At 48.4% G+C, this 23,231-nt stretch overlaps 2 long non-coding RNA genes across 2 annotated transcripts; both read left to right on the forward strand.

The window, feature by feature from the left end:
• Positions 1–8,186: 8,186 nt before the first annotated feature.
• LOC9269746 (uncharacterized) lies at positions 8,187–12,110 on the forward strand. Its single transcript, XR_001547829.3, has 2 exons — positions 8,187–8,529; positions 9,610–12,110. It is a non-coding gene; the product is annotated as an uncharacterized lncRNA (long non-coding RNA).
• A 1,426-nt stretch (positions 12,111–13,536) lies between these two features.
• LOC107281723 (uncharacterized) lies at positions 13,537–14,310 on the forward strand. The gene is made up of 2 exons (XR_001547483.3): positions 13,537–13,721; positions 14,208–14,310. It is a non-coding gene; the product is annotated as an uncharacterized lncRNA (long non-coding RNA).
• Positions 14,311–23,231: the final 8,921 nt, after the last annotated feature.

The raw sequence follows: 23,231 nt of genomic DNA on the forward strand, positions 1-23,231 counted from the left end.
GGACTATTCAAGACTCCGCAATCTAACAGGACCACTACTAGATTTGGGCGCGGACAAGTGAACCATGTCCGAGCTGAAGAGGCCCAGGAAGATCAGGGCGTACTAATGGGTATGTTCTCTATCAATTCTACCCCGGTTAAAGTTCTCTTCGATTCTGGTGCATCGCATTCATTTATATCTCTGAAGGCTAGTCAAAAGCACAACTTAACCCTAGTGTGACTAAGAAAGCCTATGATAGTACATTCACCTGGGGGCGAGATAACTGTGAGTCATGCTTGCATAGACGTACCAATTCGTCTTAGGGACGTGGTGTTTCCCTCCAATCTTATGGTCTTAATACCTCAGACCCTGGATGTCATACTGGGTATGGATTGGTTAACAAAGAACAGAGGGGTAATCGATTGTAGGCGTAGAGAAGTTACCTTGACCACACCCTGGGGATCGGATATGAGAACAACTATGGATCAAGATCCTAGACTGGCCGAACGTGCCGAAGGCATATTCACCATGCTACCCATGAAAGGAATGCCTGTAGTGCAACGATTTCCTGATGTGTTTCCAGAAGATTTACCTGGGATGCCACCCGATCGGGACATAGAGTTCATCATTGACCTGATACCAGGAACTGCACCCATATCCAAGAAACCGTATCGGGTGCCAGTCAATGAGTTGGAGGAACTTAAGAAGCAAATCAGAGAGTTGCAAGAAAAAGGGTTTGTACGCCCCAGTTCGTCACCTTGGGGAGCCCCAGTGCTATTCGTTAAGAAGAAAGATGGTAGCATGAGAATGTGTGTAGACTACCGTTCATTGAACGAAGTAACTATCAAGAACAAGTATCCACTACCACGGATTAACGATCTCTTCGATCAACTTAAAGGAGCTAAGGTGTTTTCAAAGATCGACCTTCAATCAGGATACCACCAACTGAAAATTAGGACCGGGGATATACCCAAAACCGCGTTCTCAACATGCTATGGGTTGTATGAGTTCACAGTAATGTCGTTTGGTTTAACCAATGCCCCAGTGTACTTTATGAATCTTATGAACAAAGTGTTCATGGATTACCTGGACAAGTTTGTGGTGGTATTCATCGATGACATTCTAATCTACTCCAAAGATGAGGAAGAACATGCGGAGCACTTACGATTGGTACTCCAGAAACTCCGGAAGCATAAGTTATATGCAAAATTTAACAAGTGTGAATTCTGGTTGAAGGAAGTCGCTTTTCTAGGTCACGTGATCTCAGCCGGTGGAGTAGCAGTGGACCCTGCTAAAGTAGAGGCCGTTACAGAATGGAAAGCACCCAAGTCGGTGACTGAAATTCGGAGTTTTCTAGGCTTAGTTGGATACTACCGAAAGTTTATTGAGGGGTTCTCAAAGATAGCCTGACCAATGACACAGCTACTCAAGAAGGAAAAGAAGTTTGTATGGTCAGAACAGTGCCAGGAAAGCTTTGAGCAGCTCAAAGAAAAGCTGACATCGGCACCTATTTTAGTTCTTCCCGACAACAGGAAAGACTTTGTTATATATTGTGATGCTTCAAGGCAAGGACTGGGAGGAGTACTGATGCAGGACGGAAAGGTTGTGGCCTATGCATTGCGACAATTGCGACCACACGAGGAAAACTACCCTACCCATGACCTAGAGCTCGCAGCTATGGTCCATGCGCTAAAAATTTGGAGACACTATCTAATTGGAAACCATTGCGATATCTACACTGACCACAAGAGTCTGAAATATATCTTCACCCAGTCAGATCTTAATTTGAGGCAAAGGCGATGGCTGGAACTAATCAAGGACCACGATCTCGAGGTTCACTATCACCCTGGCAAGGCAAACGTCGTGGCCGACGCTTTGAGTCGTAAGAGCCATTGCAATCATCTGAGAATGGAAGGAATGGCTCCTGAGCTTAAAGAGGAATATGCCCAGCTAAACCTACATATAGTGCCTCGTGGACGGATAAACACCCTTGACATTCAACCTCTTTTGAGAACCCAAATAGAGGAAGCTCAGAAGGACATTGAGGAAATCCGAGAAGTGAAGGCACGCCTAGCTGCAGGACGTGCACAGGAGTTTTCCACCGATGAAAAAGGTGTTCTATGGTACAAAAAGAGGATCTATGTACCCGAACAGGGTGGACTGAGAGGGTTAATCCTAAAGGAGGCTCACGAATCGGCATATTCATTGCACCCCGGAAGTACCAAAATGTACCAGGATCTGAAGGAGGGTTACTGGTGGCCCAACATGAAGAGAGATGTGGCCGAATACGTAGCGCTCTGCGACGTATGCCAGAAGGTGAAGGCTGAGCACCAGAGACCGGCCGGATTGTTGCAACCCCTTAGGATTCCTGAGTGGAAATGGGATGAAATTGGTATGGATTTTATTGTTGGATTGCCCAGGACCGCAACAGGGTACGATTCCATCTGGGTGATTGTGGATCGACTCACGAAGACGGCAAGATTTATTCCCATCAAGACAAACTATAACAGTGCTAAGCTCGCCGAGGTGTACATGACCAGGATAGTGTGCCTTCATGGTGTGCCTAAAAGGATTATATCTGATCGAGGCACACAGTTTACCTCGCATTTCTAGGAAAAAGTACATGAAGCCCTAGGAAGTTATCTTGCTTTTAGCACAGCTTATCATCCGCAGACGGATGGCCAAACGGAGAGGACAAACCAGGTACTGGAAGACATGCTGAGAGCTTGTGCATTAGATTTTAGCAAAGACTGGGAGAGGTGTTTGCCCTACACCGAATTCTCCTACAACAACAGCTTTCAAGCAAGCCTAAAGATGTCCCCCAATGAGGCTTTGTTTGGTCGACGATGCCGGACTCCGCTGATGTGGTCTGAGACAGGTGAACGGGCGGTATTTGGACCTGACATTATCAACGAGGCCGAAGAGAAGGTCCGCCTGATTCGAGACCATCTGAAAGTGGCTCAATCACGACAAAAGAGTTACGCCGACACCCAAAGAAGAAACCTGGAATTTAAAGAAGGGGATTACGTTTATCTAAAAGTTTCTCCGATGAGGGGAACGAAAAGGTTTAAGGTCAAAGGAAAACTAGCGCCAAGGTATGTGGGACCCTTCCAAATCACGGCTAGGAGAGGAGAAGTTGCATATCAACTACAACTACCAGAACATATCGCCGATGTGCACCCGGTCTTCCATGTGTCCCAATTAAAGAAATGCTTACGAGTGCCGGAGGAGCAAGCTCCACTGGAGGAGATTCACCTTAGCAACGATCTCACGTATCCAGAACACCCGGTCAGGATATTGGATGAAGCCGAAAAGAGAACTAGGAGCAAAGTGTGGCGTATGTACAAAGTACAATGGAGTAATCACACCAAGGATGAAGCCACTTGGGAGAGCGAAGAATTCTTGAGGATGGAATACCCGCATCTATTCGAAAACAGGTAAGAAAATCTCGGGACGAGATTTATTTAAGGGGGGTAGGTTTGTAACACCCTGAAAATTCGACCAATAAAAAAAATCCAAGCGCCAAAAATATGGACCCTCAAAAACTTTTTAAATAAATTGCATCATGCCGATTTTGCTCGCTGATTTTATTTGATTTTGATCTCAGAGTTCATAAATCACGAGTAATGAATAATTAATTAGGAATAAACCCTAAAAGTAAATAGTCAAGTAAATAATTAAAGGATAAACTAAAATAAAGTTCTGGTGAGGATGCGAATAAATAAAGCATTATTGCAACTATATTTATATCAATTAAATACTAAAAGCGATGGAATAAGAATTAACCCCAATTAAAATTCGAATAAATCAAAAATAAATAAAATCAATAAAAAAAATATGAGTAATGATAAGCTAGGTTAGAGCAACGCAAATATGGTGTAATCTCAAATTGTGCAAAAATTAGGAATATTTGGGCAAGATTTAAAATAGGAAAAACAACCAAATTGGAAAAATAGGAAAAAGTCACTGTTCATTGCACTCTAGGTGCTCGACATGGTCCCTAGTTTTTTTTCCCCTCCTCCGCCTGCCGTGCCGCGCGCCGCGCGCTGTCGCATCGCCGTCGCCGTCGCCTTGCGCCCCGTGCTGCCGCTGCCGCGCCGTCGCCGTCGCTGTCGCGTCGCCGTCGCCGTCGCCGTCGCCGTGCGCCCCACACTGCGCCGCGCGCCGTCACCGTCGCTCCGAGCCGCGCGCCGCCGCTGCCGCGCCGCACGTGCCGCCGCCGCCTCGAGCCCCGTCCCGTCGCGTTGCCCGTCCCGTCGCCGCGCCGCGCGCCCGTCGCGTCGCCGCTGCCGCACCCGTCGCATCGCCGCTGCCGCGCCGTCCCGTCGCCTCGCGCCGCGCGCTCGCCGCCTCGCGTCCCGCGCCCCGCGCGCCGCTTGCCCGTCACGTCGCCGCCTCGCGCCCCGCACCGCTGCCGCGCCGTGTCGTCGTCGCGTCGCCGTCGCCGTCACACCGAGCCGCGCTGAGCCCCGCGCCGCGCCGCCCCTCGCCCGCCCCTCGCCCGCGCCCTATAAAAACCCCGGCCCCCTCCTCTTCTCCACCCCACACCCATCCCCTCCATTCTCACCTCCTCTCCTCTACTCACTCCACCTCGCCGCCGCCTTCACGCCGCCGCATTGAGCCACCGCGCCGCCGCCCTCGGTGACGCCGCACCACGCCTGGTGCCGCGCCGCCTGCATCGCCGTCGTCTGCGTCGCCGCCGCCGTCGTCGTCATCGCCGCCGCTGTCGGTAGGCCGCCCCCCCTTTTTCGTTTCGCCGCCGTGCCACCGGGGAGCGCAGCCGAGAGAGAGAGGAAGAAAGAGAGGAGCCGGGAGGGAGAGAAGAGAAGAGAGAGAGAAAAAGAAAAGAAAAGAAAAAAAGGGAAGGGAGGAAAAAGAAAAAGAAAAGGGGAAAAAGAAAAGGAAAATAAATAGGAAAATTAGGGAGATTAAGAAGTTAGAAAATTTAGAGTAATTAGAATTTAATTATAGGTTAATTAAATTCTAATTTAATTAGGTCGATATGATTAAAGATTATTTCCGGTAATCTCATTAAGAGGTCAATTCGCGGTAGGAATTTTGATTTGATTAGAAAATAAATAATTGTGTTGAGACCCTAGGGAATAATTAATTTAGGATAAATGACCCAACCATTCGAATAAAAATGGTTCCACAAATCTTGTTGTTAATTTAGAAAAAATGATCTGCGTTCGACTTTTGTGTGAATTATTTGGATTTTGTTTGAATTCTAATTGAATTCAAATTGTTCTTTCGCACGTAATTACAGAGACCGAGGGAGCCGCGGATCCGGGTGAAGGCCAAGACCCGCAAGACTTTGAGCAAGGCAAGTCATCACTATTCTTTGATCACGTTGATCCCAATTGCGAAATTAATTTTTGTTTACAAATAAGATTGCATGCAATGATGAACATCCTATTTGTGATTATGCCATGCCTTGATTATTGTTCACCTTTAACTCCTTGTAAGCATGATTACGTATGAGTCCCTAGTCGATTATGACACCTGCTTAGAAATGCTACACTAGAATCTTTCATACTCATATTTATCAAATATTATATGCTTGGGCAATTACCTTTGGGAAGGTAATTGAGATGCGGCATGTGGAGACATGAGCGCCACATTGCCATGATAATGATGGCATGATTTGTGAAAATTAGGAAAGAAATTAAAAATTTGTTTTAGACCAGGGCGGACGGTGGATTTGGGTGGTATCTGGGAAAGGCTAGTACCGTCCCCGGTCAATTAAGGACCGAGCCATAAAGTTAAGCATGAAACGACTCCGTACAACCACACTTCTCGTATGAGGATAGACCTAGCGGAGTAAATAGCCGAGCGGAGGCAGTATCCATGCATAGTGGTTTCTCGAGGTGTAAGGCAGGGGCTCTACAATGGTGTCGCCATTGTTAGGACTGCCATGTGATGAGTTGAACATAATTATAACTTAATACATGGGTGTGAATTTTTCCTTCCCGGGTGCGCCAGAACTCCTCTCACTGCTAGAAACTGTGTACGCCTAGAGTGCCTGAGGATGAACAGTTCATGGAGCGGGTACTGCCAATGCGTGGTTATCGAAAAGCTTTGCCGTGACGCGTCTCATGTGTTGAGACAAGGCTCATGTGTTGGGCAGTCGCGGAGTGTGGGTAAAGTGTACATCCACTGCAGTGTGAGTAATTCAAATCTATTCGAATAGCTGTGCTCGCGGTTATTGAGCACCGGGACATGTATTACACTTGGCTAGACTCTAAATTCTTAACTTGAGTGGGATGGGTTATTGCATGATGAATTTTTATGCTGTTGGAGCCACTTCCTGAGAAGGGGGAGAGTGGATGTCCTCAGAAAACCATGACGACTCAATGACGGGAAGCTATCCTTGGGATCACAATGGATGGTGGACAGAACCGTCGTTGTTTAAATACAAACACTGGTACTAAAATTTGATCAGTCAATGCTAGGTCTTAGGCTTGTGAAAAGAGTTACAAAACTTGCTTTGCGCAAAAGAACCATAGCCATCCTTTGAAATACCCCTATTATGTGCATTATTGATGTGGTGGCTTGCTGAGTACGGTTGGTACTCACCCTTGCAAATATAAACCTAATCAGAGGCGGGAGATGAAGCTTCGGAGGATCCCTATGCCTATTACTAGGAGGGTGATGAAGACGATGGCGCTCAGTAGGTCTTAGTACGGTCGTTGCCTATGGCAATGGCGTGCCGCTGCCTTGATTCCGCTGCCTTATCTATTTCTGCTTTTGGGATGTATTCCGGACCGCCCGGTCCGATGACTTAAGACAATGCCTGCGGGCTTATGTTGTAATAATTCGCACTAGACTCTCGTGTATGCGCATTTGGTATTTCAGCTATGAACTCGTGTGTACCAGACTACTTGATCCAGGGAAATGGTACTGTTTACACGATTGATTCCAGTTATGAAAACGAGGGTCCACAAACCGGGACTAAAGATGATCTTTAGTCCCAATATGCCCGTTACCCTTTTTAACCAACACTAAAGATCATCTTTAGTCCTGGTTTTTATTGTAACCGGGACTATTGTGGAATTCGGCCGACCGACGAAAGATGGTTTCTCCACTAGTGTATGCGTGCCAAGTTGGCAATTGGATCCTAGTAGCTGCAAATTTTGAAACACAACCCAACCCAATCCTTCTTCTCTTAATCTTCTCTTCCTACTCTTGTGTTTGTGTGTGTGTGTAAGAGGCTAGTAGAGTTAGCTAGCATAAATTTTTTTGCACGTTGCAGCTAGTAGCTGTGCTGCTGGCTTGTCGTCCTCTGCTTCAACTTTAAAGAGAGAGCTAATAGATCGGTGATTCGCTTGGGTTTCTGGTTCATATGCAACATGGACTAGCTAATTGGATTTGTTCAAAGGATCTGCTTCTTGGATGCTGTCCGGCCACGTCGCCATGCATGCGAATTTTGTGGATGGAGCCAAAAGCTGCATGCACGGAGCTGATTTAATTAAGGGCATGCTCAGATTGTTGTCAAAGTAAACCTTATCAAGTTTTTGGCAATGCCAAAATTTTGGCAAGATGATAACATTGCCAAATTTTGGCAGGATTTCTTATATATTAACCAAATTTGGTAACAACTAAACGTAGATATTTTTTTTGATAACTTTAGCAAAAAAAAATGATATGGTTGAAAATGCATCAAAGTGAACAGGCCCTAATTGACTTGTTGACAGCTACTCCCTCCATTCTAAAATATAAGGCATAACCACCCTTAACTCAAAGACTAAAAAATAATTATTATCATCTTGTAGTTTGAATCATCCTAATAAACATAATGCATGCATCCAATAGGATTAGATAATATGAGAGTAAAGGATTTAAAAAAGTAATAATTTAATGGAGAATATGTCATAGTTAATTGCATGCTTGCATGCATGCCTTATATTATGGAACATCTAAGAAAAGTGGTTGTGCCTTATATTATGGAATAGGGAGTAGTACCTAATTAAGCATGTGTGTTAATCTATTCTACCCTATAATTCACCAACTAGGTATTACATCCTTCATACTTCATTCATCAAATCGGACGATCCAGAATCATCTAAACTCAATCGAACGATCCTGATGGACTCCACGCAGTACTCCATCCTCGCGATCTCCTAATCGCCGCACGCGCTCTGGTCTCGAAAGAAAAAAAGGAAAAACAATCTACCCTAATCGCGCCCCGCCGCCCGCTCCCAACCCTTAACCCTAATCGCCGCCCGCCGCCGCCGGGACAGCGACGCCCGCAGCCCTCCCTCACTCTCGTCCGCACCGCCGCCCGCGCTGATCTCCTCCGTGCCACTGCCGGAACACCCACGCCCACACCACGGCACCACCAATCGATTCCCCGCCGCGGCCGTTCTCTTCCGCCCGCCTGGCCGGTCTCCTTCGTGCCACCACCGATCTCCGCCGACACGCTGCTGTCCCCTCCTCCGGAAGCTCCACCGCTGCCCCACGCGGATCAACAGGCTGTTGTCCCTGGCGCCGGAAGCTCCACCACTGCTGCCCCTCTGTGTCGCACTCAAACTGTTCCTTCGCCACCAAAAGGTACTGAAAGCTGTGATTGAGGCATTCTACTTATTCCTATTTCCAAAACTTAGGTTCGGTTGTAAATACTGAATAACCGATGCAATTTTCGATTGGATGAAACTGAATGTTCCATGCACTCCTGCAGTCCTGCTCACTATCGCGACTGAGTATTTCTTTGTAGTTATAATGACATTGCAATCAAGTAGAAATATCCATTAGCTAAATCTTGACTTAGCTGCCTACCTAATTTGTTTGCAACATGCATCATCCACCAAATTTAAATAGCAAATCTGACTAGGTAGATTACAAGTTTTTGTGCTTTCTAGATTTACACTCCCGAAGGAAAATCTCCGATTGGCTATCAAGGACCCATGTTAGTATGCAAATGTAAAACTGCAACCTATTTCCGATTAAATCCAATGATTTTCTACTATGCCATCTAATAATTTCTCAATTCAATTTTAAGTTCCTTTCTACAACATTTTGCATCTTATGGTAGGGTTAGATTTTATACCAAGGTGTGGCCTTTTCTGCCCAGGTGAGTATTTCTGCATCTATCTTGCTCCTCCGGAGCAGATAAACACTTTATTCCTTCACTTTCATTACTCTCTCTTTCAAATCCAGCTTATTAGAGTCCTTTTCATTCAACAGGGTCATGCATGGTGGATGTATGTATGGTTTCAGTTCATGATTTTGGATGAATAAATTAAGTTTAGGTTCTTTATTGTAGCCTTGTCTCATGCATGAGTGGGGATCATGGGGTCTCGCTCCAATGGTGCTTCAAACAGCATATGTAGGGGGTTATTTTTGCCCTTATTTTTTTTAATCTTCCTTCCTCTTTGTGTAAAAATGTAAGATACGTCTCAAAATATATTGTTTCTATTTGGTCATCAGCCTTTCCCTTGTTTGCTAAACGAATAGTATGTCATCAGCCTCGCCGTGTCATCTCGATGGCTTGCATATATACGAGGATGCGGGAAGGGCCTGTTACTGTAGGGGTGCCATAATTGGATTGGATTTCTTTTACCTTTACAGAACAATATTTTTGAACAAAAGGAATATTACTTTATTTTGATATCATCTTTTCTTGTATTGTAGGTTTTGGATTCTCAAACTCGTAGCGTTTGTTGTCTACGTTTGGACGAAGCGTCGCTCATCTTTTCATTTTATTCTTGCCTCTGAAGATAGGTACTGTGCCAATGAAGATACATGTTTGTGTGCTAGCTAAATCACGCTTATGCATTTATGCATGGTTAATTACATTGTTTGCTCTGTTAATCTACACAACCTGATGGCATTCTCTGCAATCTTAAGGGATTTATAGTTTTATGCATGATTATGCTTTTCAGATCTTTAGTAAAAAATGCTCGCCAGGGATTTAATAAGAAATGCTGGAGCACTAATTGATCCTCTGCTCCATTTGATCAAATAGTACTGTCCATTTATGCCTACACTTTTCTGATCTCATAGTATTGTGTCAAATAAATTTGATATGTAGCTTTGGTGTCCTTAAATGGCATGGTTGTTTTATACGTCCCTGTGATTTTCCATGTCATGATTTGTTGTTACCATTTCATTGAATGCTTTGCTGTTAATGATCGCTTAACAATCAGTAGGCTCCGTTGGATTTGTGCGGACTCATAAAGAAGAGGTGCTTGTGTTTGCTGGTTCATCAAACAGCTCCATCAAAGCGGTAGGGCGTGGGATAAGCCAAAGGTTTGGCTGTGCTGCTACTACTACTAACATCCATTGACATTCACTATTTTGAAGATCAATAGTACTATTTTTATTTTCGGATCAGCGGTAGGGTTCTGGACTTAAATTGCCGATCAAATGATTTGCGGATGCAAATAATGAATTTCCATATGTAGACCTGTAGTGGGCCGTATGATAATAATATATTTGGTATATTGCAGAAATGGCTTTGTAGTAAAAATTGCTCATATAATTAAGTTGTCAAATTATGTGCACCGACAATACACCTGATTTATCTACAATAACAGGTAATGCCTGATTTGTCTACAATAACAGGTAATGATGTGCCGAATTGCTCTTCAGATTCTTCATCCGATGTTATCATGTTTTTGTCAAGTGAATAAACTAAAACTGTATGACAACAGTTACGTGTTGAATCAACTAAATTTCTGACAGTAGATGTTCTTAAGTGCACAACCTAAAATTTCTTTAATTCATAAGAACATGTAACCACATTAGGTATAAAGTTTGCAAGATATCAATCTTGATGGCCTGTTGCTGCTAGGTGTATGCATTAATTCTGGTGCGCTGGATGTAGTTTGCTTGCCTCTAGGATTATATGATAAGTTAGATGTATTTTGTTGGCCTGCTGGATGTATGCATTCAGCTCCTGACTTATTCTTGATTTATTTGTGCATGCCGGATCCATGGAAGTATCAACCCACTAAAGTCTGAACTCTGAAATAAGGCTTTTGGTATACTGTGGCCTATATATTCTGCACGTCATAGAGCTTTCATGTCACAATATATGTGCAGGTTAGCACTGGATGGAAATTAATACCTCATTTGTTTTCTATCTTTTCAACAACTTTGCTCAGGGTTGGTATAAATCACCACTTAAGCAACTTTGTGATGGCATCCATCTAGCCCTATGGCAGTTACATAGAGGAATAACGATGCATTTATCTGCTTATCTTATGTAAGTGAAACGATCTGGTGGGTACAAATGATTATATGATTATGTTATTCTCCAAGTCAATATCTTGGATGATCTTATGCTGCTTTTAGTCTGCAGGCTTCGGGGAAGGTTGAGTATTCAAGCCGTGGTCAAGAGATTTTTTTTTTTTTGTGCTTATATTGTTTGACAAAATAGATATTTGGTTGTAGTGCTGACAAAAATGTTTGATATAGCATTTTCTTGATTCATGTAGATTGACAATTGATTTCACAAGTAAATGAAATAGTATATGTTTTAGACATTTAGTACACACGCTATTATCTACTGAGGAGGTGTTTTCACAGCTTATCTACAATGACTCCAATTTTAAATTCAACATTATAGCTACTATGCTAGATTAAAGAGGGTAGTGAATATCTGCTCAGAAATATTTTTGTATACTCGTTTTTATTTTATGCCGAAATTTTTGTATTGATGTCTCACTGAAATTGTTTATATATAGGAATCATATATTTATTTTCACTATGAATTCCTTGATTTATCCTGCACTTTCTTCAGAAATTTGGGTCTAATACTCTAATTTCTTTTGAATCCTACTGTTACTTGGGCACTGTTGAGAAGGGAGGGTGTTGGAACTGCCATGGAGGCCGAGCTCCAAGCGGTCTACGCGTATTCATTGCCAAGATCGGTCTCAAGCTGCAATTGTGGAGGTTTACATATTAACTACCATCCTACGGGCCTGTTAGGTGTTGTATCAATAGTTTTTTTAGTTAACCCAAATGTCAGGACTGATTGATTATGTAAAACTAAATTATTTTTAGCTTTGTTTTGTCAGTGCTAAATATGGTGATTGATGCGATCCGTAACTTTGGTTATTGCAATGTAAGATAGCAATTGATATATGGAGACAATATATAATGCATATACAAAATTAGATTTTTGCGTTTGTATTGGATCATAAGTTAGCTTCTATATATTTCAGCTATTTGGTCCTTTGAGGCTGATGCTTTCGTTTGAAAAAAAAAAAGAAAGATTAACTATAACTGCCAACTAATAAATATGGCATTCTTGCTTAAAAAAACACAAAAGCAAACCTGAATTAAATAAACTGAATATGTTTTAAACCTGAACATGGGTTCTATTACATATCGCCGTAGCGTTAGCACGGGCAAATTACTAGTTAGGTATAATTACACACACAGGGTCCATCGACTCATGAGCCACAGACTGATGGGTCGTCCCAACCGGTCCTCACTTCCAGCCCATCTCCTTGTGCCAAGCCCACCTAGTTTATTATTAACTAGTAATTTGCCCACGCTAACGCTACGGCGATATTCAGAAATACAAATTAAGATCGATGGATATGGTTATTATGTTGTTAATTAAATTGCCACATGCATAAAATAACATAGTTATTATCATGGTTCAAATGGAGTCATTAGTGACAACATAGCAAACATTCTCTATGGAAGGATCCGAAATGATCAAACTTAATATTCGACGTGCATGATGAGCATATTGGAAAAGAAAACAATTTGCGCACCATATTCTATTGGTGGATAGTGTTTTAACTATGCTGTACAAATTGTTTTCTAGAGTTAGCTTCATACATTAGGGTGGATTATAATTCAGTAATCTTCAGGAGGCAGCTAGCTAGCTTCACACATTAGGGTGGATTGTGTTTCAGTAACCTTGAGCATTTTTCCATGAAAATCAGATATAAACGTGGCTCAGATCATAAAAGAAGTGAATATTTTACATTGCAAGGGAATATTACACCTTACTCTGTTCATGCAAACAAAAATTGACATACCCACTTAACTAAAATCCAGGTAGCGTTTAACTATATGTGCTACACAAATTAAAACGTGGTGATAAACTGGAAAATTATTAATATCTAAAAACGCTATAATAACTGAAAAATACAGGAGCTAGCTTATAATACACAAAAAGGTGAAATATTCATATACTGAAAATTCGTTGATATGCGAAAGGACAAAATAACTGAAATAATAGGAGCTAGCTTTTTAGCCGAAACAAAAGCAGAGATCTAATTTTATATATGTATTATGTATTGATCATACGTCATCTTACATTGCAATGTGACCAAAGTAACGAATCACATTAATCTATCACCATATATAGCACTGACGAAAGAGTGCTAATAATGATTCAGTTTTACAAAATCAATCGGTTGTCTTTTGGGCTAAATAATGAAAAACTATCGCCAACAGAATGTGATACAACGCCAAGTCAACCGGCCCATAGGATGGTAGTTAATTAACATGTCAAACTTCCCCAGTCGCAGGTTGAGGCTGATCTCGCCAATGAAGGAGCGGTAGACCAATTGGAGCTCCGCCTTCTTGGCTAAAGCAAGATTAAGAATTAAACATGTGTAATAGAAGTATCAGGAATTCAGAATGGTAGTTGGCGCATATGGAATGGATTTGATGGCCGAAAATTGTGTACCCTGTGAAGAATTAATTACTGGTTTTAAGTTTTAACTGCATACTGTTATCATTTCAGGGAAAGGTGATCTTCAGAAGAGCTGAGTAAGGTACAGCTTAAAACCATTATTTATTCTATAGTGATCTTCAGCACACTGCCACTGCACTTTCTTGCTAGATTAATAACTCTGAATATCTGATATTTTCCTCCTATGGTCTGAATGTTGGGTTAGTTCCAACTGATTATTCACTTAACTCTGGCAGCATTTCAATTCCAGAATCAATTTGATTACAGTCTTTTCTTCTCTGTGCTAAATTCTGGAAGTTGCTAGCTTCTATTCATCAAGTTATACATACAAGTTTGTAGTCTGAAATTCATTCAGAACACCAGGTTTAGTCAATTATTTCTTTTTCCATATATGTATGCATAAAGATCAAATTCTCTCTAGGTGGAGTGAGCAGCTCTTTGAATCTTTCAGTGCTTCATTTTACTTCAATTGTAAAAGGAGATGTGCCTATAAGTATGTCCTTTGCTTCAGAGGTCATTAGCATTAACTGATATGCTTACATGTTTGCCACTGAAATGTGTTATGTAGGCTGCAGCAGAAGGTTCATTTTCCCTTTTGTGAGGTGCCATAACTTTCTGGTGTCTGTTGAAGGACAAAGATTATAAATGACATATATTGCAGGAAAATGACATATTTTGAGTGTTTTTATATGTTGGGAACGTGCATTGCACGTGCACGATTACTAGTGAAACAAAATTGGCCAGTAGCTTAGGTTACATCAAACTGCCATGCACGCGAACCCAAGCGCGAGGCTGCCGGCCAGGGGATCCATTGCGTGGTCGTGGGCAAGGCTGCAAGAACCGAAGCTCGAGGCAAGAGCGTCCGCGAGAGAGTACTGAGCGGCGGCAGCGACTGATCTGACTCCTCCATTTCGCTTTCCACCATGTCGTCCGCGTCCATGGCAGGCGCCTGCTCCTTCCTGGTGGCAGCAGCGGGGAAGCCGCCGCGCCGGAGCTCCCTCCAGCGGTGCTTCATGACGCGCGAGGTCCGGCCGTAGACGGCGCGGCCGATCTCCTTCCAGCGGTCGCCGAGGCGGTAGTGGAGGCGTAGGAGCTCATCGTCTTCGCGGGCGGTGAAGGGGCGGTGGTAGACGTCGCGGGCGAGGTGGTGGCGCCACCTGTCGCGGCACGACCTGGCTCCTAGCGACCCGGCTCCAGCGGCGGAAGCCGTTCTCCTTGGCGAGGCGCTGCAGCCGCGCGTCCTCCTCCGGCGTCCACGCCGGCAGCAGCTTGAGGCGGACGACGCACCTCGCGCGAGGCGGCGGCGTCAGCGGTGGCGTCGCCATGATCACCTCCTGATCCATCGCGACCTCTCAATCTGCTAGAGGCTAGAGCTGAGAGCTACGTACGGCAACGACAAGTGAGGATTCAGATGAAGAATCGCGATTCACCAGTAGTTGATGAAAGACAGGGCGGCGCCGGCCCACTGTATATATAGCGCTGATTCCTTCATTCGCGTGGGATTACGAATCGGAGTCGGAGTGATTATAATTAATTAGCTTAACATGCACGCGTGAATTAATCGATCGCTAGCTTCGGACTCCGTATTTACTAATTAATAGTATTTCCAATCGAACAAAACTACTCCATTTCAGTGCATCGGTTGTTTACTATATATCCTGTCTGACTTTTGAAACAAAATTCTATGAATGTTGAACTCATTTGGCAAATTAAACCTAAAAACTGCCTGAGAAAAGACTAGTTCACAAACGGCCGCGTGCGATCAGTTGTGCTTGCCATTTCGTTTGCCCAGACGAGTATTACTGTTTCTTTTTTTATTTTTGGGCTTTTATCGCATGGGCCTGTTTCAGTGTTTCCTTTTCAGATTGGAAAAAGTACACTAATGGTCCCTCGACTTGTCATCGAGTTACAAAATCGTCCCCCAACAACAAAACAAGATATAAGATATCCCTCAACTTACAAAATCCATTTATTTTAGGTCTTTTGGTGATTTTGTTATCGGTTTTATCGTACGTGGCAGCTGAGTCAGCGTGGGACCCACTTGGGTCCCACATGTCAGTGTGGCCACATCAACACCTCTCTTTCCTCTCTTCTCTCCATTCTCTCTCTCACTTCTCTAGCCGGTGGGCGTCAGGGGAGCAAGCGAAGTGGGGGCGTCAACGGGCGAGCGCAGTGGCGGAACGACAGCGTGGGTGGGCAATCTTCGCGCGCGTACAACGGCCTCAATGGCAGCGTTGTCCTTCCAGCAGAGGAGGTGGACGTGGAGGCCGGTGGCGGCAAAGAAGAGCTCGAGCTGGGGGCTCCCGAGCTCCGCGGCGGCGGAGGCACCAGCGGACAGCACGGAGAGCGCGGAGGCGGCGTCCCCATCTATGATGAGTGCGGAGGTGAGCTGCGTTTGGAAGTTGCAGGTCCAAAGGAGGGCCAGGCCACGGGCGAGAAGGCCCGATGCGGAGGCGGAGACGAGGAGCCCCAACCTGTGGCGGAGCACGTTCTTCTACAAGGGGACAGCACCGAGGACGCCATAGGTGGTGGTGAGGAGGGAGTGGGCAAGGAGCTTGAGCCACGGGAGAGCTGGGGCCAGCGAGGGGGGCGGGGAGACCGGCGTCGAGTGGCGGAGAGGGAGAAGATAGGTTTGGTGAGGGGGTCAGGAAGACTGGCGAGCTCGCCCTCGCCCCACCTCCAACGCCACAACACCTGCCTCCGCGCCTTCACGACCTTGTGTGTCACGTCGGCGAGGTAGTGCTTCACCCGCCGCGGTGCCGCTGCCTTCCTCCCAGGGAGCTAGTCGCCGTTCCTGCCGCCCAGGAATGGCGGCAGCGATAACAGCAGCCCAAGCTTGGGCTTCCCGAGGCGGTTCGCCTTCGCCAGCCGCGACAACCACCGCACCGCTGCCCCCATGCGTCGCCGGCGGCACAACATCCTCCCCTCGACTCACTCTCGACCGGCCGGCCGCCCTAGGAACGACGAGAAAAGTGAGAGAGAAGAGAGGGGCCAGAGACGATGGTGATGTGGTCACACTGACGTGTCCGGCCCATGTGGGTCCCACACTGACTCAGCCGCCACGTAGGACAAAACCGGGTTCAAAACCACCAAAGCACCTAAAGTGAATGGTTTTTGTAAGTTGAGGGATGTCCTATATCTGGTTTTTTGGTTGGGGGACGATTTTGTAATTCGATGACAAGTTGAGGGACCATCGGTGTACTTTTTTCCTTTCAGATTTTATCCAATTCGAGAAAGGAATAAGTCTAGCCGTTCCTCAACTTTACGTCAAGTCTATATGACATCCCTAATCTCTAATACCAGAAATCTCTACCCTTTAAGTGTTTAAAATCGTGCAAAACTGGTCCCGTCGCAGTATACATGGGTGGTTTCGCTGACGTTGCATCCTAGTTAGCAAGGAGATATAAAAATATATGTGGAGCCCACATGTAATTAAGTCTCTCAAATATCTCCCCCGTCTTCCGCAAGTGCACGGCGGCTCGACTCGCCGACTCCTCCTCCTCCCAGCTCCACCACAATGTCGCCACCGCCAGCGGCGACACCCGCATGTCATCCCCGGTGTCGGCACCCAGCGACGGAGAGGAAGCGGAGGGATTGCCAGATTGGATGCCCGCATTGGCGGCCTTATCTACAGATCCGCAGTCAAGGAAGGCGACACCTTCTAGGAGGAGGCAGTAGCGCATGAGCGCTCCGATGGCGACCTCCGCGTCGGCGTCGTGGAGACCCGAGAGGTGCAGGTGGTGGAGGCGCAAGCAGTAGAAGGCGACTTGGTGGAGGGCATCGCTAGAGATGTGTTCAAGTGGGTCAGGCCTGATCTGGAGGCTTTCGAGGGCCTCACCGCGCCGCGAGGACAGCGAGAATGGCGTCCGTGAGCCCGCGGCAGCCATCGACCACCACCTCCCAGAGTTCTCGTGTGCGAAGGCCTGAGGCCGCCGCCGCCGCCTCATGCCCCAGCAGCCGTAGCCGCCGCAGGCTCCCACATCGTGATAAGAGCGACAACGTCACCTCGGCGTTGACCTCCGCGCGCGCTCCATAGGCACGGCGTTAACCCCCTTCCCTGATATAGAGCCAGTGGCAGAGGGGGGAGGGGCGGCCGGCGTGCCGAGGAGAGAGGGGCTGCCACCACCGCCGCACCCGATGACGACGACGACGCACACGCCTGAGATCTGTTAGATATAAACCTTGTGCATTTTATGCTTTGCATTTTTCTCGTTTTTCTGTTGCATTGCATGCGCGTGAGCTCCGGTTTGTGGACGCCGCGCGCGTAGGGGTCATGGCGCTGGAATAGCCACGCGTGGCCGAGATCAGCGGGGGCATGCGCACGTCGCGAACTCGTGGGGATGGACGCGAGCGATCCGCGGCGTGGGCCGGTTCCAGAGCTAGATTTTTCCTTTGTTGCATCTTCGTTTTGCTATAAATAAGGAGAAGAAAACAGATAAGCTGCAGGCAGTTTTACGCAGCGCCAACTCTCGTGTGTCTCTACTCGTTTTCAGATTATCTACAGTGTCGCGTGCGTTGTGTTCATCCGGTGTTCGTTCTCGCCCGCTCGCTGATTCGTTGGGATTTCCTGACAAGATCGGGAGGAGGAGCAGCAGGGGCGGGCAAGGGCGCAACGGCAGCGGAGGTGGCGACAGCGCTGGCCCGGCTCGCAAGACCGACAAGTGCCACAACTGCGGCAAACTCGGCCACTGGGCCAAGGACTGCAGGAGCAAGCCCAAGCAGGAGCAGGCACATGTGGTCCAGGAGGAGGATGAGCCCACGCTCATGCTCATGACGGGTGGCTGCATTGATGTGGTGGAGGAGACGGGCGCGCCGTGCGTGACACCGGCGCCGCCCGCGCCGCGGCCTCGCCTAGACGTTGTCGAGCTTGTGGAGCAGAAGGTGTTTGCCGCGCTGGACGACGCCACCGACCACGACAACAAGCGCTGGATCCTCGACACCGGCGCGTCGAACCACATGACTGGCTCGAGGGCGGCGTTCTCTGACATCGACACCAACGTCACCGGCAATGTCCGGCTAGGGGATGGCTCGCTCGTTCGCATCGGAGGGCGCCGCACCATCCTGTTCGCCTGCAAGAATGGTGAGCACCACATGCTTCACAAGGCCTACTACCTCCCGTGCCTCGCCGCCAACATCATCAGCGTCGGCCAGCTGGACGAAACCGGCTTCAAGGTGCTGGTTGAAGACGGCGTGATGCGTGTGTGGGACGAGCAACACCGACTGCTCGCCCGCATAACGCGCACCCCAGGCCGGCTCTACGTGCTCGACATCAATCTCGCACGGCCGGTCTATCTGATGGCTCGCGCGGGAGAGGACGCTTGGCGCTGGCACGCGCGTTTCGGGCACGTCAACTTCACCGCGCTGCGCAAGATGGGCAGAGAAGCACTGGTACGTGGGTTGCCCGTTCTGTCGCAGGTTGAGCAAGTGTGCGAGGCTTGCCTTGCTGGGAAGCAGCGGCGAGCTCCTTTCCCGCAGCAGGCACTTCACCGCGCTACCGAACCCCTCGCCCTGCTGCACGGCGACCTTTGTGGGCCGGTCATGCCGGCGACACCGAGCGGAAATCGCTATTTCCCGCTGTTGGTGGATGACTACAGCCGCTATATGTGGCTCGTGCTCCTCGCCACCAAGGATGCCGCGCCGGACGCCATGAAGCGTGTTCAGGCAGCCGCCGAGCGCAAGAGTGGCCGCAAACTCCGGGCGCTCCGGACTGATCGTGGAGGCGAGTTCACGGTCGGGCACTTCACCGAGTACTGCGCGGAGCTCGGGCTGCGACGCGAGTTGACAGCTCCATACTCGCCGCAGCAGAACGGCGTCGTCGAACGCCGGAATCAGTCGGTGGTGAGCACGGCGCGAAGCATGCTGAAAGCTAAGGGGCTCCCAGGTATGTTCTGGGGGGAGGCAGTGAATACTGCTGTTTATCTGCTCAACAGGTGCTCGTCCAAGAGCATTGATGGCAAGACGCCGTATGAGCTCTGGAATGGAGTCACGCCGGCTGTCCATCACTTGCGCACATTTGGGTGTGTCGCACACGTGAAGGTAACCGCCCCGACGAAGAAGCTTGACGACAGGAGTCGGCCGATGATTTTTGTCGGCTACGAGCTCGGCTCAAAGGCGTACCGTGTCTACGACCCGGCGACGCGGCGCGTCCACGTCTCGCGGGACGTGGTGTTCGACGAGGAGGCGCAGTGGAATTGGGATGGCGAGGCAGCTACCAACGTTGACTCCGACTTCACCATCGAGTACACCACGGTGTACCACCCAGCGACGGCGACTCCGACGCAAACCGGCACGGAGCACGGGGGAGCTCCAGCCTCGCCGCGCTCACCTGCATCAGGCTCGACTCCGACAACACCGCCTGTGGCAGAAGTGTCGCCGGTGGAATTTGTCTCTCCTCCGCCTGACGTGGAGGATGATCTTGACGCGGACCACGATGACGCGCCACTCCGTTTCCGTCGCATTGACGACGTGCTTGGGCCGGCGACGCCGCCGGGCCAGGCCGTTCGCGAGCTGAGCGAGGAGCTGTTCGCGGTAACAGCGGAGGAGCCGGCGTCGTTCGCCGAAGCAGAGCAGCTAAGCTGCTGGCGACAAGCGATGATCGAGGAGATGCGTTCTATTGAGGCGAACAAGACTTGGCGGCTCGTTGATCCGCTAGCGCGCCAACGTCCGATTGGACTCAAGTGGGTCTACAAGGCCAAGAAGGACGCCGCCGGCAACATCACCAAGTACAAAGCACGCCTGGTCGCGAAGGGGTATGTGCAGCGGCAAGGCATCGACTTCGACGAGGTGTTCGCACCAGTGGCGCGGCTCGAGTCCGTTCGCTTGTTGTTGGCGCATGCGGCGTGCGAGGGCTGGGCCGTGCATCACATGGACGTCAAATCGGCGTTTTTGAACGGCGAGCTTCTGGAGGAGGTCTACGTCGCGCAGCCGCCGGGATTCGTCGTCGACGGCCAGGAACACAAGGTGTTGCGCCTTGACAAGGCGCTCTATGGGCTCCGTCAGGCACCGCGTGCTTGGTACTCCAAGCTGGACGCGTCGCTGCTATCGCTTGGTTTTCACCGAAGTGATTCCGAGCATGCCGTGTACATGCGCGGCACGGGGGAGCAACGGCTGGTGGTCGGCGTGTATGTCGACGATCTCATCATCACTGGCGGCAACCCCGGCGAGCTGAAACAGTTCAAGGAGGAGATGAAAGGAACATTCCAAATGAGCGACCTCGGCTTGTTGCAGTACTACCTCGGCCTGGAAGTGAACCAGACAGAGGACGGCATCACGGTGAACCAGCGCGCCTACGCGGAGAAGATTCTGCAGACTGCCGGCATGGTGGCCAGCAATCCCAGCCTTACCCCAATGGAGACGCGCCTCAAGCTCAGCAAGATGAGCAACGCCCCCTCCGTCGACGCCACTGATTACCGGTGGATCGTTGGCTCCCTGCGCTATCTGGTGAACTCGAGACCGGATTTGGCGTACTCGGTGGGCTACGTGAGCAGGTTTATGGAGAAACCCACCACCGAACACCTGGCGGCCGTGAAGCGAGTGCTGCGCTATGTCGCTGGCTCCATCGGCTACGGCTGCCACTACAAGAGGAAGAAAGATGCAAGTTTAGTCGGCTACAGCGACAGCGATCTCGCCGGTGACGTCGACACTCGCAAGAGCACCTCCGGCGTCTTCTTCTTCCTCGGCGACAACTTGATCACCTGGCAGTCGCAGAAGCAGAAAGTTGTGGCCTTGTCGTCCTGCGAGGCTGAATACATAGCGGCGACAACGGCGGCTTGCCAAGGTGTGTGGCTGGCGCGTCTCCTTGCTGAACTCCAGGGAGAGGAGGCCGACGCCGTCACATTGAGGATTGACAACCAATCTGCCATCATGCTTAGCAAAAACCCTGTCTTCCACGATCGCAGCAAGCACATCGACACGAGATATCACTACATCAGAGAATGCATTGAGGAGGGCAGGGTGAAGGTCGAGTTCATCGGCACCAACGAGCAGTTGGCGGATATTCTGACGAAGTCACTCGGACGGGACAGGTTCATGGAGCTGCGTTCCCAGATTGGCCTCGTCGAAGTTCAAACACCGCGCAAGGTTTAGGGGGAGATTTGTTAGATATAAACCTTGTGCATTTTATGCTTTGCATTTTTCTCGTTTTTCTGTTGCATTGCATGCGAGTGAGCTCCGGTTTGTGGACGCCGCGCGCGTAGGGGTCATGGTGCTGGAATAGCCGCGCGTGGCCGAGATCAGCGGGGGCATGCGCACGTCGCGAACTCGTGGGGATGGACGCGAGCGATCCGCGGCGTGGGCCGGTTCCAGAGCTAGATTTTTCCTTTGTTGCATCTTCGTTTTGCTATAAATAAGGAGAAGAAAACAGAAAAGCTGCAGGCAGTTTTACGCAGCGCCAACTCTCGTGTGTCTCTGCTCGTTTTCAGATTATCTACAGTGTCGCGTGCGTTGTGTTCGTCCGGTGTTCGTTCTCGCCCGCTCGCTGATTCGTTGGGATTTCCTGACAAGATCGGGAGGAGGAGCAGCAGAGGCTGGGCAGAGAAGGAGTCGCGGGGGTCAGATAGAGGAGGAGCTGCTGGATTCCGACCGCCTTTCTCCCGCTCTCTCTCCCAGGCACGACGGCCTCCTCTACCCCGGCGTGATCGGCTGCCTCTCCCCCTCTCCCTCCCAGGCTCGCCGGCCTCCTCTTGCCCCTCTCCCGTTGGCGCAGCCGGCTGTCTCTCCCCTCCCTCTCCCTGTGACGAGCAAGCAGCTGGACAGGAAACGTCGCTACCGCGTCCTCCTGGCGCCCTCCAGGTCGTCGTCTTTGTGGGTCTTGAAGGGTGGCGCCGTGGCGGTGGTGGAGCCCATCTCGATCCTGGAATGCGTGCGTGTGCACGCCGTCCTCGGCCTCAGCGTCCCCATGTGCTGCCTTGACCTCGCCAGTCACGCTGCCCTCAGCCTCCACAGAGAAAGGTGTGCGTCACCGCCATGTGCTTAGGGGAGAATGGAGAGAAGTTTTTCTTTTATATTTTTTGTGTGGCTTACATGTGGATCCCACATTTTTTAATCTCTGCTTGCTGCTAGGATGGCACGTCAGCAAAACCACTCATGTATACTGCCATGGAACCTGTTTTGCACGGTTTCGAACAGGGGTAGAGATTTCTGGTATTGGGGATTAGGGGTGTCATTCAGACTCGACGTAAAGTTAAGGGACGGCAAGTGAACTTATTCCGTTGAGAAAGACGAATCCGAGGAGGCTGGTCCTCTAGGCCGTTATTTTTCAATAAAAAGTATACTCCCTCCGTCAAAAAAAACATAATTCTGGGTTTGAATCGGGACAAATGTGTCCAGGTTCAAACCCATTATTAGGTTTTTTTTATGACGGACGGAGTATATGTTTTGTTTTTATTTTTTGAAATTGTTTTAAATTTGTTTAAAATTTATATAGAGAAAATTTATATATCCAAAGTTTTATTTTTTGGTAAGTCTATTTATACACCGAAAGATTATATACCAAATTTAAATTTGAATTCAAATATTTTTTTACATAATTGTTTGTACATAAAGGCTGTACAAAAGTTGCAAGTATTAAAATCTATAGACACGAATGTTTGTG

Source organism: Oryza sativa, chromosome 7 (assembly GCF_034140825.1).
Source record: "Oryza sativa Japonica Group chromosome 7, ASM3414082v1".
NCBI lineage: Eukaryota > Viridiplantae > Streptophyta > Magnoliopsida > Poales > Poaceae > Oryza > Oryza sativa.